Here is a 14,650-nt window from a genome sequence, read left to right as displayed (position 1 = left end):
TACCACCTGGAACAGTACTTGCTTCACTTTCATTTCAACAGAAAGCAGCTACCTTTCAGGTACACACACTAGGAATATCTACGTAGATAAGTAAAGCACATTGAAAATCAACATAACCTTAGCAATCTGTATATAGTAACTGTTTTGGATAAAGAGGGTCCTTCTCTGCACGGTTCTGAACATCATACAGTAATTCACATCCTTCACATCCATGAAAATAAAAAGCAGATGGAAAACCCAACGAAATCCAGATGGTAGCATTTTGTACTGCCACTGAGGATATGAGGTCGCAGAGGATGGGTTGCATTGAGAGGAGAGTTTCAGAAACATTGACAGTAAACAAACAAAACTTCTGAGGAGAACAAAGAGAAATAAGTTTTGATAAAGTCTGTTTTGACATTTGTTAAGGCAGCTTCCTGGGTCCCAGTGGGAAAGGAGAAACAAAGACATACGTATACTTGAACCTGAAGTTCCGGGCCTTTACCTCACTTGTATATTCCAGTTTCAAGGGTTATTTGCCCAATTTTAAAAACTTCATGGCATATTTTATAGAAACATCACTAATTAGTCCTAGAAGTTAGGAAAAATAGCTCCATCTTCTATCTATATAGCAGATTCTAGTAACCCTTGCAAGTATTTCTTTAAAACCATAAGAATTAGAAAAGCTTTTATCTAAAGAAAAAAAATGTCAGAAGTAAAGTTTTCATTTATCTCTAGGACTGCAGCTTGAACAAAAGCAAACAAACCACATAGATACCACAAGAATTAACAACACTGAGAAGACCATCACATACCTCTTTTCATTCCGTCTCAATGTAAAAATCATTGCAGCATTAGCTGGGATCCCACCGCAAAACAGCAAAACCAGCAGACCGAAGGAAAAGCAGAACCCTAGTTCTGCCATACCACACAAAGTAGGAGTTCTCCTCCCTTTTCCTTACAGAAACAGAACACCAGGAGATATTAGCAACAACACCTGAATAAGATCCCAACCTAATCGTGCAGTGGAGAAACAAGGTGGGCGTGGGGAGGGAAAAGCTTTTTTTCTTGTATTCATCTTCTCATCTGAGTGTTATTTTCAGTTAATATGAGCAGCTGTGACTCTTCCCAGGTGAAAGACATTACCATATTCCCTTTCAGGCTGAGGGCAGACTATTCAAACTCTGACAGAGTGTCCCGGTGCAATTAAAGTACACGTACCTGCCAGAAAGAACAAAAGAGACTGGAGGGGAATATAGGGTTTTAGTGAAGGGAGAGCAAGATTGGCCTAGAACAGCAGAAGTGTGCAATAATTTCTATTAATGCTGCTGGTTGCTTTACAAAAAGACTAGGTCATGTTTTGAAAGTGACAAATAACTGCCGAAATATGCTAAATAAGCAGTTTTGCTTTCCTTTTAGAGTTCTCATCCACGAGAACTGGCCCAACACTGTCCATTCTTGGTCTCCATTTCCCTGAACAGATATAAGGAAGAGAGATACAGCTAAAATATTTTGTGCTCCTTTCACTGGTGGCTACGCTATGGCACACATAATTTGTGTATGAAAGGGAGAACTGAATCAGTTTCTCTACTCCTGTATCAATGCTTTCCTTCTTTCCCATTTTACTAATACATTTCATACACAGTATCATCTCTCCTTGTATTCCATTACACAGTCACAAGTAATATCTGAACACAGTTTTTACTATGGAAAACACTGTTTCATGGGAAAAAAGACAGTGCTCTACCAAATTGTCCTTTGAGTCTAGAAAATATTATCAGAAGGTTATGTATTTATGAATGCAAAGACATGTTTATCTTCATATAATAAAAGCCTAAAAATAAAAATCAGTCTTATTACGCAAGATTATGCTGAAAATTACTGATTTCTCTACGTTGTTAGTTTTTGTTCTAAATTTCCTGTATTTATGAAATTTGAGTAACTAGAACATAAACCCAGTATACCTTAGCATATTTGAAGTATAAAACTTTTCCATTTACTTTAAAGGGTTTTTTCCACCTCTTGGACATGCATCAACCCCAGACATACGGACCAATAAACATATTTTTGTTCAGTCTTTAAAACAATGGGGTAAGTACAGCAAATATAGCTTTGTTTATCATTTAAAATTACAAAGATATTTAACAATAACATCTGTCTTTTCTTTAGGAATACAAAAAAGCATACTTACACAGAACATATTTCCTGACAATTTCACCTTATCTAGCAATTTAGTGAATGAGTAATTCAAGTACAAAAACATGTTGTATTTGAATTAAAGCATGTAGCTTTGAAAAACAGTGAAAGTAAATAAGAGTATAGTAAAAATGGAGGTGGCTAGACACAACATTAAGTATTGCAGCTAGCCCATAAGTTTATTTAACTATGGATTTCTAAAAGAAATTTAGACAAAGTTGATTGGAAAGCTACAAGTAAAGAAGCATTATTGCAGTTACATGTAAAACAAAATGGATATTAAAGAAATTAAAATAGAAATAGCTTCCTAAGGTTGTCTCAGGAACAGCATTTACACCTGTGGATTAATACTAATCTTAATCCACTGCATCTGTTGATGCTGCCTCCTGCGTTTGGGTAGTTAAAACCTAAAGGAAACGCTGTGCAGAGATCTCAAGAGCAGATGTTGCTTAAAAGTATTTTAATGGAGATGAAACTAACAAACAAAAAAAATCCAGCAGCTTTCACGGTGTTTCTGGGGTTTCTTTATTTTTTTCTTTGGGGAAATTAGCCACAAATCATTTTGAAAAACAATCATTTTCTCCCTCATTTTCTTGGGCACAGATGTCTGGCTTATTCACTTTTTGTTGTCTGTCAAATCACATACAAAATATACATTAAAGTATTAGGCAAAGCAGATATATTCTTCACAAAGCAAGATCAATGAGGGCCTCACATGTCCCATAGTTTAACCACCCTCAAGACAGAGAAGCATCGGTCACTCCAGCAGTCACTACAAAAGCATGAGCTCAATTACTTAATTACTTCATTATTTCGATATCCAGTTTAAGCACACAAATCCAACATATTTTATTCAACTTCATCATTGCGTTTAGTCCAAAAGCCACAGTAAGTAGGGAGAAATGCCAGTTTCAGCACCATCTGCAATTAAGTACCACCTGACTCACATCTAATAACATATACACTTAAAATTATATTTTCTCGGATTTCAGCCCAATACCAGTTGCATTTAGTTTCGCAAATACTTATTTCAATCTATACATAGGGTCTGTTTCTCCTTGCATTAGTTATCCACTTTTGTGTCTATGTGGAGTTTTTTCTGTGAACTGTCATAGCCCATAGAATCAGTTACTGAAAATGATCCTTAACAAACTGGCAGAGCTTGATTCAGCGTTGTCAGAATCGGGAAGCCCGGGCAATGAGAGAACCATTTCTGCACTATCCGGCTTCAATTTCAAAGGCTGAAGTAGCTGGAAGCAGCAGGTAACAGAAGTAATGGTAACACGTAGCAAAGAGCTTAAATCTTCTTTACCAACCTGCATACACGCGCGCGCACGGACAAAACCCCACTGTCCCGAGTAGCAAGGAGAAAATGTTCTGGAATTGTGGAAATTTCAGATCAGTACCCTAGTATTATTGTAACTTACAACTGGCATTTGTCTTCACTACATCATATAAAACATCACTCTCTTCTGTTCCTTTGTCCTGAAAGTATATACCAGCAGTAATGTCAACACTGGCAATGAGATAATTATTTCTAATTTTTTTTCTTTACAGTAGGATATACACATATATTTCCTAAATTTTTAAGAAATACCTTGCTTCCATGAATGTCCTATACTTTAAAAGTTGTCTAAGGCAAACAGTGCCAGAATTTGGCAACTTTTTCAGGGTCGCAAGTCCAATTTAACTTTACTTTTCAATATTCAAAATTCATTATAGAGGTAGATAACAAGAGCTGGAAAATACCGTTTCTTGCAGAAGTGGTTGGTAGCGTCTCTCATTTTCTCCTGAATCTGGGCATTTCTGTTTATTGGGAGCTAGGATTTGATGTCCCATGTAGCTTACTAGCCGACTGGAAGTCTTTCAGCACTTTCGAAGTAGGCCTCTTGACTCACACTGATTTGGGGGTAAATCCCCAAAAAAGCAGCAAAGTAGACATCTGAGAGGCAGCAAGTTCTAGCCTTCTGCCCAGCTCTACTGTATGCAATTCAAAAATCTGCCTGGCCTCATCGTTTTTGATCCTTGTACTAGTAGTTTTATGTTAAGACAGCGTAGTTCAGATCCCAACCTTTTTCGGGACTGACTTTGTCACTTGACTTTCACCACCATCCGAGTCTACCCACGGACAGAGAAAGGTCCAATTCCCTCCTCAGGGATCTCTCAGGGTACATGACACACGCATAGGGTCAGACACAGCCCATGGAGCAGAGGTCTATTTTTAAAGTACTTCAAGTATCTTTAAAACGTTTCACTGCTGAAAAGCAACAGGTGTATTTGTATTTTAAGGAAGGAAGGATCTAAATATAGGGAAAGAATCCATTTGGTACATACTAAGATAGTTTTTGTGTCAAAGAGTATGATGGGGAAAAGTCATAAAAATAGTAGCGGGAGTAGTCACAGCATTAGACAACAGGCTAACACAAGTAAAGGAAGGAGTAAAGGGAAGCAAAGATCAGAGAGAGATAAAAAGGGCAAACAACCAGACTGGGTTAGCCTCGTTGACAAGAAGATGCACTTAAACTTCATGGAAAAGATCGAAGGATTTAGAGATAGGCAGGAAAAAGAAAACTGGGACATTGTTCAGTGTACAATCGTACAGTGATTTTATTTGCGTCATTTTAAAGGGAACAAAGAGGTGAGGAGATGATACGGTGGAAGATAAAGAAGATAATGTTAAAGCAGTTAGGGAAGAGAGTTTTAGAATACTTTCAGAAGACAATATAAAGGAACCTGGTGCAAGATGGACTTAAGGAAAGAAGAGTAGTCATCTTTAGTAAGACAGTAAGATTGTGGTTCCAGGAGAGAAAGCAAAGTGAAAGTACAAGAGTAGTTTGAGAGGGAAGACTTGTAAAGGGAAGTCTTCATCATGAGACCATAGTAGGAACTTTGGGATAGATGTCAGGAATGAGAGTTTGCAGAAAAAAGGAAGAAGTAAAATTCAGCATCGGTTTGGAGTTCTAAGATCACAGTCACAGATGAAAGCTTTGGCAGTGAATGCACTCAACAGCAAAAAATTAGTGAAAGACATAATTTTGCTAGTTCCAAGAAAATAATTTCCATTTAACCTAATCAGTCGTACTTAGGAAAGCATCTGAAATAATTTTCAACAACCATAAGAAAACAGTGGGTAGGTGAATAGCCCTTAATTGAATAATTTCATTTCCACATACAAGCCCACACATTGAACAAAGTATGGAACATGGCTCAAGTGACTTGCACAATGGTCTGACCATGAACCATTTGTCCACAGATTAATATGCAGTGTCAGCCTGTCAGCAACTTTCGTGTCACTGTCATCACTTTCTGCAGCACTGCTGGCGGCAAGAGCTCTTGCTAATATGGAGACTTCTTTGCAAGGGCTGCAATGTTTTGCTGCTGGATGGCACTGGGGAGGATACGCTTTTGCAAGCAAAGCATGATTCCCATTCAACCCTAAGGGTAGATTCAAACTGAGTCAAAATACTCTTACAGTTGTAGTTGCTCTTTCAGCTGAAATTTTAGAATTTTCACCAACCTTTAAGAAAACGTTAAGAGAAAAATAAAACATCAGGCAACCTGACAACATCAGGACTAGGACTTAATTTTCCCCTATATTAATCAGAGAAAGTAATACGCAAGTGGAGAATTGAGATGTTGGCTCAATTTCTTTGTCATTAGACAAGAGTGTCATAAGCAATTTTGGACTTGCTTCCTATTCACTTCTTTTAAAGCAGAACTGAAATTCAGGAACCCTGTAACAAAGTTAGGGTATGAATCACTGGAAGATTATGGGTAAAGTAGTATGAAGACATATTACTTTGCTTGTAATGTCTCCTGCCTGTGAGTGCCTACATTTCTAGTTACTCTGTGAGGAACTTTAATGGCCTTTACTTTTAGAAAATGCTGATAGCCTATCCTTTGAAATACCAGGCCTCTTAAAAGTAATTCAAGTGGTTCCAGAAAAAAATTTAAAGCAGGTTAAATCTCCAGTACTTAAAAAAAAAAAAAAAAAAAAAAAAAAAAAAGTCCTTTTGAACACAGGAGAGTTTTTATATTTCCTTCCCCTATCTCTATGACCTTACAGAAAGGTGTCTTTTGGCTTAGAGTCTAGGTATTTATTTGAAAAGTAAATTGTCAAATGAGGGTTTAAGAGAAAAAAAATATATACTCTCAGGTTTTGCTTAATACAGGAACAATTTCATTGATTTTCAGCTCAATTTGTTTTAGTTTCATTTTGCTTTCTACAGAGAAAGACTGGTAAGTTTTAATATAGCTCAAACTCGAGCTGGAAATGTGACATTCTCCAGCTCTGCTCCCCTGCTCTGCAACAGTTCCTGGGGGCAGACATTTTGAGTGAATGTGTTACTGGGTGAATTGGAGTATATTTTACCATGAAGTAAGTTTAGCATTGAGAGGATATGAGAACCAAACAGAAAACGCATTACCAGTATGTGTTTGAGCAGCCGAGTAACTAATTCACTACTGAAAACGCCATACTTAAGCATTACATGGCCAAATGCTTAATTCGAAACGTTTGTTACCAGGGGTATCAGTAGTAAAATATGAACAGCCATTTAAAACTTTTAAAAGTAATTTTTCCATCCTTTTAGTCCAAGAGTATTTTATATTATCAATGCTTTAAAGAAATCAATCAAAAAAAAAAAAACAACCAAAACTTTTTTGCCTTTTGATTGACGAAAACCAGTGTATTAACACCCAGGACATGAATATTTCTCTAATACATGCACTCACTAATGAATCTTTTCCTGTACTTGTTAGGTTATTGTAAATTGTTATTGCAATACTACCATAAAACATCCTGTGGCTTTTGGAGATCCTTTAAGGATTTTTCCTTTTTCGCATTTTAATTGCCATTCACCATAGCTGCTACATATGCCAAATCACAAACTTACCATTAAAGGGATAAAAATTTTGTATATAACTTTCCATTATTCTTTGCATCAATGATAAAATGTGACGTTTCCTGAAGATCTCTGAGCTATAAACTAAGGCTACTATAGATACAAGCATGCTAACCCTCACAGACAAATATATTCCCCAGGTTCAGCTGCATAAGCATTTGCACGTTGGTTTAATACTTATTGAACTTGACTGAGAATCAGTTACCTGCTTAAATTGGTATGGTGAAATCAAGTCATACAAAGACTGCAAAAAACATGATTAATAACACAGATGTACAGCGGGGGAGAAAGTACGGTAAGGTACTAACTTACACATTACGATACTCCGGAACTATTGAATTTCATTTCTCTCAGAGAACAAGGTTATACGGACCAGAATGAACACACAGTATCAGACATCCCCGCACTGGCGTTCCCCCTCACAGCGCAACGCAGAGAAAGGGTCACCATTTACTCTAGGCTTCAACAGAAGTGAAACGTATCACTTGACGTTGTTTACTTTGGAAAACGCGGTGTTAAACAGTCCCATCCGCCGGTTAACAGCTACTGTTCCTGTGCTGAAGCGCCCCGGCCCCGGCCCCGGCCCCGGCCCCGGCCCCGGCCCCGGCCCCGGCCCCGGCCGCCCTCTCGCAGTGCGGCAGTCCTAGAGCGCCCCCTGCCGTTGGCACGGCGGCTCCTCCCAGCCCGCGCTCCTGCTGCCGCCGGCTGCAGGAGGGAAACCCCGACAAAGCCACCCTTCGGCAGGAAAAAAAAAACCCTTACTTTTTTTTTTTTTCCCCAGCCATGCTCAATTAAAAAAGCTACCGCAGCGGATAATTAGAGGTTGGATTTAAACTTTTAAGTTTTATCTCAGAGGCGAGGGTTTCTTCCCACTCTTTTTACTGCCACCTAGTAAAAATAAGTAGCTTTAGATCACGTGAACCATTAAGAGCAAACGTTGAGCCAATATTGTGCTACAAAGCAAGGCCTTTGGTTAAAAAGATGCAGTAAATCAAACTCACAACTAAATTAATCTCGAGGAAAACTATTCTCTTCCACATGGTAATCTAATGTATCTATACGCAGAAGGCACAAATGAAGGCTAGGGGCAGAAGAAGGTAAATTAAGCGCATGTCCCACCAAGCTCATGCGCTTAACTAGCGCGCCAAAGTGGTTCTAAATCTTCCCTTAGTCTTTGAAAAGTGAGAAAAATGTTTGAAACACTGAACTGCCGTACAAGTGCACATCTTTTCTTCTGTTTAATATAAAGGAACCTTTAAGCAAGCTGGTGCTTCAACAAATTGTCTACGGTTAAGTGACAGGCATAAATATTCCCTGCTTAGTATCACCAACTACCCTATTTCATAAATATATACCTCCATCATATTTATAGTTAAAATGAAGTACATTCTTGAATGCTTGATGAAAACATTTTCGACGACTCACAATTCCAGAATAACAGTACTGACTTAGAATCCTGGAACTGAGGATGTGAATGACACCTAGAAATTCAAACAAATGGGTTGCTTGTCAGAAATGTGAAGAGAGCTGCTTCAGCTCTCACTTCTGCCAGGAAAATGGAGTTGAAGCAATACAACATATCCTCCCACTTTTAAGAAACACTACAAAATATTTAAGGCAAGTGTATTTTCTACATCACTCCGCCAACAGTCACTCAATGAAGTGATAATTATTGTTCTTCCTACAGTTTCCAGTGAAATTAAAGAGAATAATAAAATACCGTATTTCTATCGCACGGCTAACAACTTAGGGAAGAACAATTATGTATGATCATATTTCTATAGTCATTCAAATTAAAGAATCAGCAGAATAAATTATTCTGGTTTATAATGATGGTGTATAAGTAGTATTGTGGGTCTTGTCAGTGTTTCTTCAACATAACCAGAAAAAGAGTAAGAATAGAATAAGGAGACAGTCATCATTTTATTGCCTTTACTTGCCCTTTTCTAATTAATTAGGTGACTGACAGAAAGAAATCCCCTATATGGAAAATTCTTACATGATTTAATAAGGGGGGGAAAGAAAAACACATTCTGTAGAAATTTCTTTGCCCCTACTCTTTTTGCTCCTTCCCTCATTTCCTCCACCTTTCTCCACAAAATAATTATTTGCCTAACAGGGAATGTTTCCTCCAACACCCTTGGGATAATAAAATACTGTCTGAATATCTCATGTGCCCTCTGTGTTAGACATGAGCACTTTCTATTTGAAAAGGGCTATGCAGAAAATCAGGACTTGCTTTTCAGTTGAAGAGCTGCTGGGTAACTGAAGTTATTTGTTAAAATTATTTCATCATTATATATGCAATAACCCATCCATAACCTCTAGATACTTCTAAACTCCGATGTTTGCTTTCTGTTTCACTACAGGAATTTATAATTGGACTTACGATCCTAAGAAGTGTAGCTAGACATGAAACAAATACGATATATGGTATAACCATCCTGTGTATGAAAGTCTTTCCACAAAAGGTGCTGTGTATTGCACACGCTGGGGAGCCAGGCACACACTGTACAATCCAATACACAACATTTCTCTCAACGTTTCAAATCATCTTTTAATACTGAAGAATGACTACTAGTCTATAGACAGGTACAATACATCTTTTCTTGTAAACCCTCTGCTGTATTTCAAGAAAGGGTCAACGTACTTTCAGGCATTTTCCTTTAGAGAATCACAGCTTTCTTCCTTGGACGCTCTTCAGTAGAAACGGATGGAGCTGACTGAAAAGGCCCTTCAGACTTTTGTTCTTCTTATCAAAGAAAAACAAACAAAGTCATTTTGATGCCAGTTTTTCTTCTCTTTGAAAAGAAAAAAATGTGCCTTTTCATACATTACTCATTTCTAATTTCCCCACTTTCTCCTATTTTCTTCTCATTGTGTTTGTTCTACTTTCTTCAGTGGAATAAAGAAAAAGAGGAGAGACTGTGTTTCCCTACCTCCTTTCTTTTGCACTGAAGAAGGGAATAATCCACAGAAAACGTGTGACAGCATACAAAACATTAGTTTCTTTTCCTTTCATTCTGAACACGGTCTTTTTTCCCCACCAATTCTGTTAACTGGTTAACTGGAGGGAGAATTTGACATGACATTTGACATCTTTCAAGCCCCAGGGCCCAAAGCTCTTCAACTCATGCAAAACTCTTTTCAGGATAGCACTCTGCTTGCCTAATTCTCCAGTGAAGAAGCAGTAGAAAGGGAAACAAACATCACTCATCTGAACCATGCCTAGTTTTATGATCAAATGTTTATCATGCAGCATTTTATTCAATAATCTCTCAGTTCTTCTTGTTCTCAAATAATAAGAACAATAATCATAACACTGGAGCATTGTTAGCACATCTCTGACCACCTGCAAACACTATTAGGCTGCATGTTCCTACTATCCTCATATTATCCCTAAGTAAATCATCTGAACCGAAAAGCTGACATACACAATAAATGGCGAGAAATGACTTGAAGCAAAAAATGAGTCAGTAACAAAGTACTAGCACTTTCTGTGACAACGTATTCAGGCTAGTGCTATTGTTTCCAGCAATTTAAAAAAAAAAAATTAAGAAACAATAGCTATTTTTCAAGTGAGAAATACTTGTTATAATATCTAAGCTTTTGGTCTCAATCTTGTCCCTCTGTTACTGGTATTAGGTTTCATGTCAAAGCAACTTTAGAGGTGAACTGTGTACTATCTTAAGCAAGGATGTATTAAACATTGATGATGGTTTAACAAGGGTTAACTGATGGTTTAACAAGGGTTAACTGGTTTATTTACCACCTGTGTGATTAACTTCAGAAAAGAAAGCCAGGTCTATGACAATTATATGCCTGCATGTATGCAGGGACAGTTGCCTACTGTCTTCAGTAGATGGCTTCACAACTACAACTGCATTTAATGCCTGTCCTGAAAAATGGCAATATGAGTCTTTGTTTCCCTGCCTGTAGCATAAGGAAAAAAGCAAACTTGAAAGGAAGAAAACAAAGCCCTATGCTTCGTTACTATTTTAACTGTAATTTAAGTCCAGATCAAATGAGGTGATTAATCATTAGCTTGTTTTTTCCTCAGAAATTCTTTGTACCGCTTTGCATTCTGAAGAGGGTGCAAATAAGGACTTCAAAAGAGATGCTTATTGAGAGATCAGAAGTCTGGAATCCATTCATGCTTGGCTTTCAGCGGTACTGTACTTTGAGCAAATAATTCTACGAGTGCTGTTTTGTTACCCACATAAATCCACTGGAATCAGAAGACCAATAAGTAGAGAGATAGCATTATTCAACTTTCCCACTGTGACTGAACAACAAAAAGAACACTGGCAGATAGCATTAGCTTTGGCCCTAGATCAAAAGACCTGGCATTTAAGAAAGCTAACAGAATGAATCTGATCTTTATTTTCACAGCATTAGCATGAGTTTGTGCACTAATCTAGGCCTATTATAGATGTAAGGGGTAGCTAGATTCCCTTGCTGAATTTATGCAGAGGAAGAATTACATCTCAGTAATGTCTCTCACTAGCAGCTTAGCAATTTATCTTGCTATATGTACCATGGTGGCACTGAAACAGAACATTTATTAAAGCAAAAACAGTTTAACCTTAGGCTTCATCTTCCATCCAACACCTCCAAAGCATTTTATAAAAGAAAACACATAGACTGTCCAGGTGTATAAACTGAACCAAATTCTGTTCTCACAGCAACATGCAAACTGGAATCAAATCCACTGGACCCAGTGTATTTAGAGCAGCAAAGCAGGTCATGGGTGACTATGTTTGCATTAAGCGTACAACTATGTATCACAAGGTTGCTGTACTCAGCAGTGCCCTCAGTCCACGCTAGCCACCCTATAATTGTACAAAACATTTTTGAAACTACCCCTGCCTCCATGCTTGAAATGTAGTGATCATTCCTAATACTGTTATTAGGGGAAATAAACTGACAACACAGAGAAAGCTCCTGTCTGCCACTTTTAAATCCATGCTCACTGTATCTCAGAAAAGGTGTTGCAGAATCAGAAAAACTTCAGAGAAAAGTAGCATGCCGAAAGAACACTTTGGAATAATTTCTATCCAGGTAATAGCTAAGCAAGCAGTCCCCAGCCAGGACTTAGGAAGGATGTGACAACGGCCTGTAAATATCTGTATCACTGACAGTGTCTAGAAATGGATTTGTTTGTTGTTTCTTCAAATAGATGCATCATATTAAGCCATCAGAAAGAAGGTTTAAAACAAGCAAAGGAGCTATTTTTTCTGTCCAGCGTATTGCTAAAGCTATGGAACTCCTTACCAAAAGATGTTGCAGAGGCTAGAGTATCACAGAGTTTTAAGGGCAGACTGGGTAAGTTCATGAAGAGAAAGGTGTTGAAGGTCATTGAATATAAAGAAAATATATGTTTTCAGAAAGGTCCTAGAAGTTCAAGTGCTTGAAGCACTGGGAGACTGCTGGGATGAAATATCATAAAGTTTGCCCTGATCTCTTACTTCTCCCTAATTACGTTTTTGACACCTGTCAGATGGGACACTGGGCTAGACAGAACGTTTGGGCTGCACTGTACAGATGCTCTTTACATTCTTATGTTGTATTCGTTGTTCGCTAGCAAAAAATAGCCCTAAATTTTGTTACGCATTCAGCCTTGTCACTCACTGGCGGACACACTCTTAGTAAAATATTCCTATGGGATTGCACACGTCTCTTTATAATCTGAAAGCTGCTGGGAAAACAAAATCACCCCATGATTAACTGGTACCATTTGAAAACCCTTCTGCTCTTATTTCAGTTCTTTGTTCCACCTCAGATTCAAATAAATACTCGACATTTCCTAGAATCTGCAGAAAATTTCAAGGCTTATAGAAAAGTTATTTCTAGAAGTATGTGTCCTTAAGCTATTCCGATTGTCTGCTTTGGATCTGACTTACCTAGTTAAGTATACACCACATGCAAGATTTATTTCTTTTAAGATGCAGAACGCATGTTCCCTATTACTAGAGGAAGAGAGCCCTCACAAGAGCCACATGAATAAAATCTGTCAGGGACACCCAGGCCCTTCTCTTTTTTTCAGATCAGGTCTTGGTTTTGCCATTTTCATTTACATCTGGAATGAGGAGTGAGCTTTGAAAACATGCAGAATACACCAAAGATTTACTATTTAGGTATTACAGAATTTACCATCTAATCTCCTAGAGTATAATTTCGGAACACAGCTGCGCATACTTGTGTCCTGAGGAATGTAAAAGGTGAAACCACACAGGAAGACGGTGCCCAATGATAGACTGTCAAATGCAAATAACCAGTTTCCAAAGAAATACCTTCTAATGGCAAACACCAACTAATTAGCCTGTATGAGCCATTCCAAAGACATCCTACCTATTCATACCTGTTGGAAAGATGAAGACTTAAATCATATTTCTGGGCACTTTGCCCCAATACCTCCTTTTCTGCTTAGACATCCATTTGAAGTATTCTTCCTAGCATAAAGGGTTATCAGCATTTTATTTAGCACCCAAACAATGACATACAGTTGTTTAAAAATCAAAACACCAAATAAAAAAAATTGGCCATTCACTTCTAAGGATGAGTTCCAGGACCAGGAAATTTACTTGAGTCAGGTAAATCACTGAAAACCAGCAATTCTTAGTAATTTTAATTTATTTAAAAAAAAAAAAAAAATCATCTCTTTAAGACACATATTAAAGTTATGTAGTAATAACATCAAGGAAAGGTCTACATTTATTTGTACATACATTTCTGTGGAAGACAGTAGGCTGGATCTTCCAGCATCTCAAACACGAGTCATTGCACAGATAAATTTTTCCATTAGACAACAGTAAAAAGAATAATCGAGTCCAACATCCGCTTTACATAGCCCAAGTCACTGCCAAATGAGTCACATTAGCTGTACACTTATCTGTGCTAATATTCACATTCTAGAGATGAAGCGTGAGAAACATGAAATGAATAACAAATAATTTTGCACATTCAATCTTCAGCCTTCTCTTTTACAGTTAAGTGTTTTCAGGTATTGAAAGTCAGTATCCCTGGCATGGCTTCTGGGGAAAAGAAAACACTGGCCTCTACCTCTGTAGAAAGAAAGACCTTCCAGCTCTGCCCCTGGAAACCAATACATCTGCTCTAAGATGAACTTAAGAGCAGTTCAATTCATTTGACAGAACCAATTAAAAATGCATAATTATTAAATATGCTAGTCTTTGGAATAATCGTTGGAGAGAAAGAGTTTAATGGAGAAATAGTGCACAAATATCTGAATGAGCTGTGTCTCTTATCCAGTGTCTATTTTTATGAAAATTCTATGAAGAAAATTTGGCCCAAAATGTCTAGAACTCACTGATTTTTACCACAATATTTACCTTTGTCAGGATTTGCTGCTTACTAGCTTTGTCCACAAAGTCTCAGTCAACGTATTTACAATCTCTGTGATTTTGTAATATAACTGTTAACGGAATAAATTCACTCAAGCACTAAATTTGTCCGTTTTTATTTGTTCTAAGAGAACACATAGCTTTTGAGCCATAGTGAAGGTTGTTTTGCTAACCCTTTCTGGAAAACTTTGCCTTGGATACGGCCCA

This window comes from Aptenodytes patagonicus, chromosome 2 (assembly GCF_965638725.1).
Source record: "Aptenodytes patagonicus chromosome 2, bAptPat1.pri.cur, whole genome shotgun sequence".
In the NCBI taxonomy this organism is placed as follows: domain Eukaryota; kingdom Metazoa; phylum Chordata; class Aves; order Sphenisciformes; family Spheniscidae; genus Aptenodytes; species Aptenodytes patagonicus.
Note: the sequence above shows the minus strand (reverse complement) of the source record.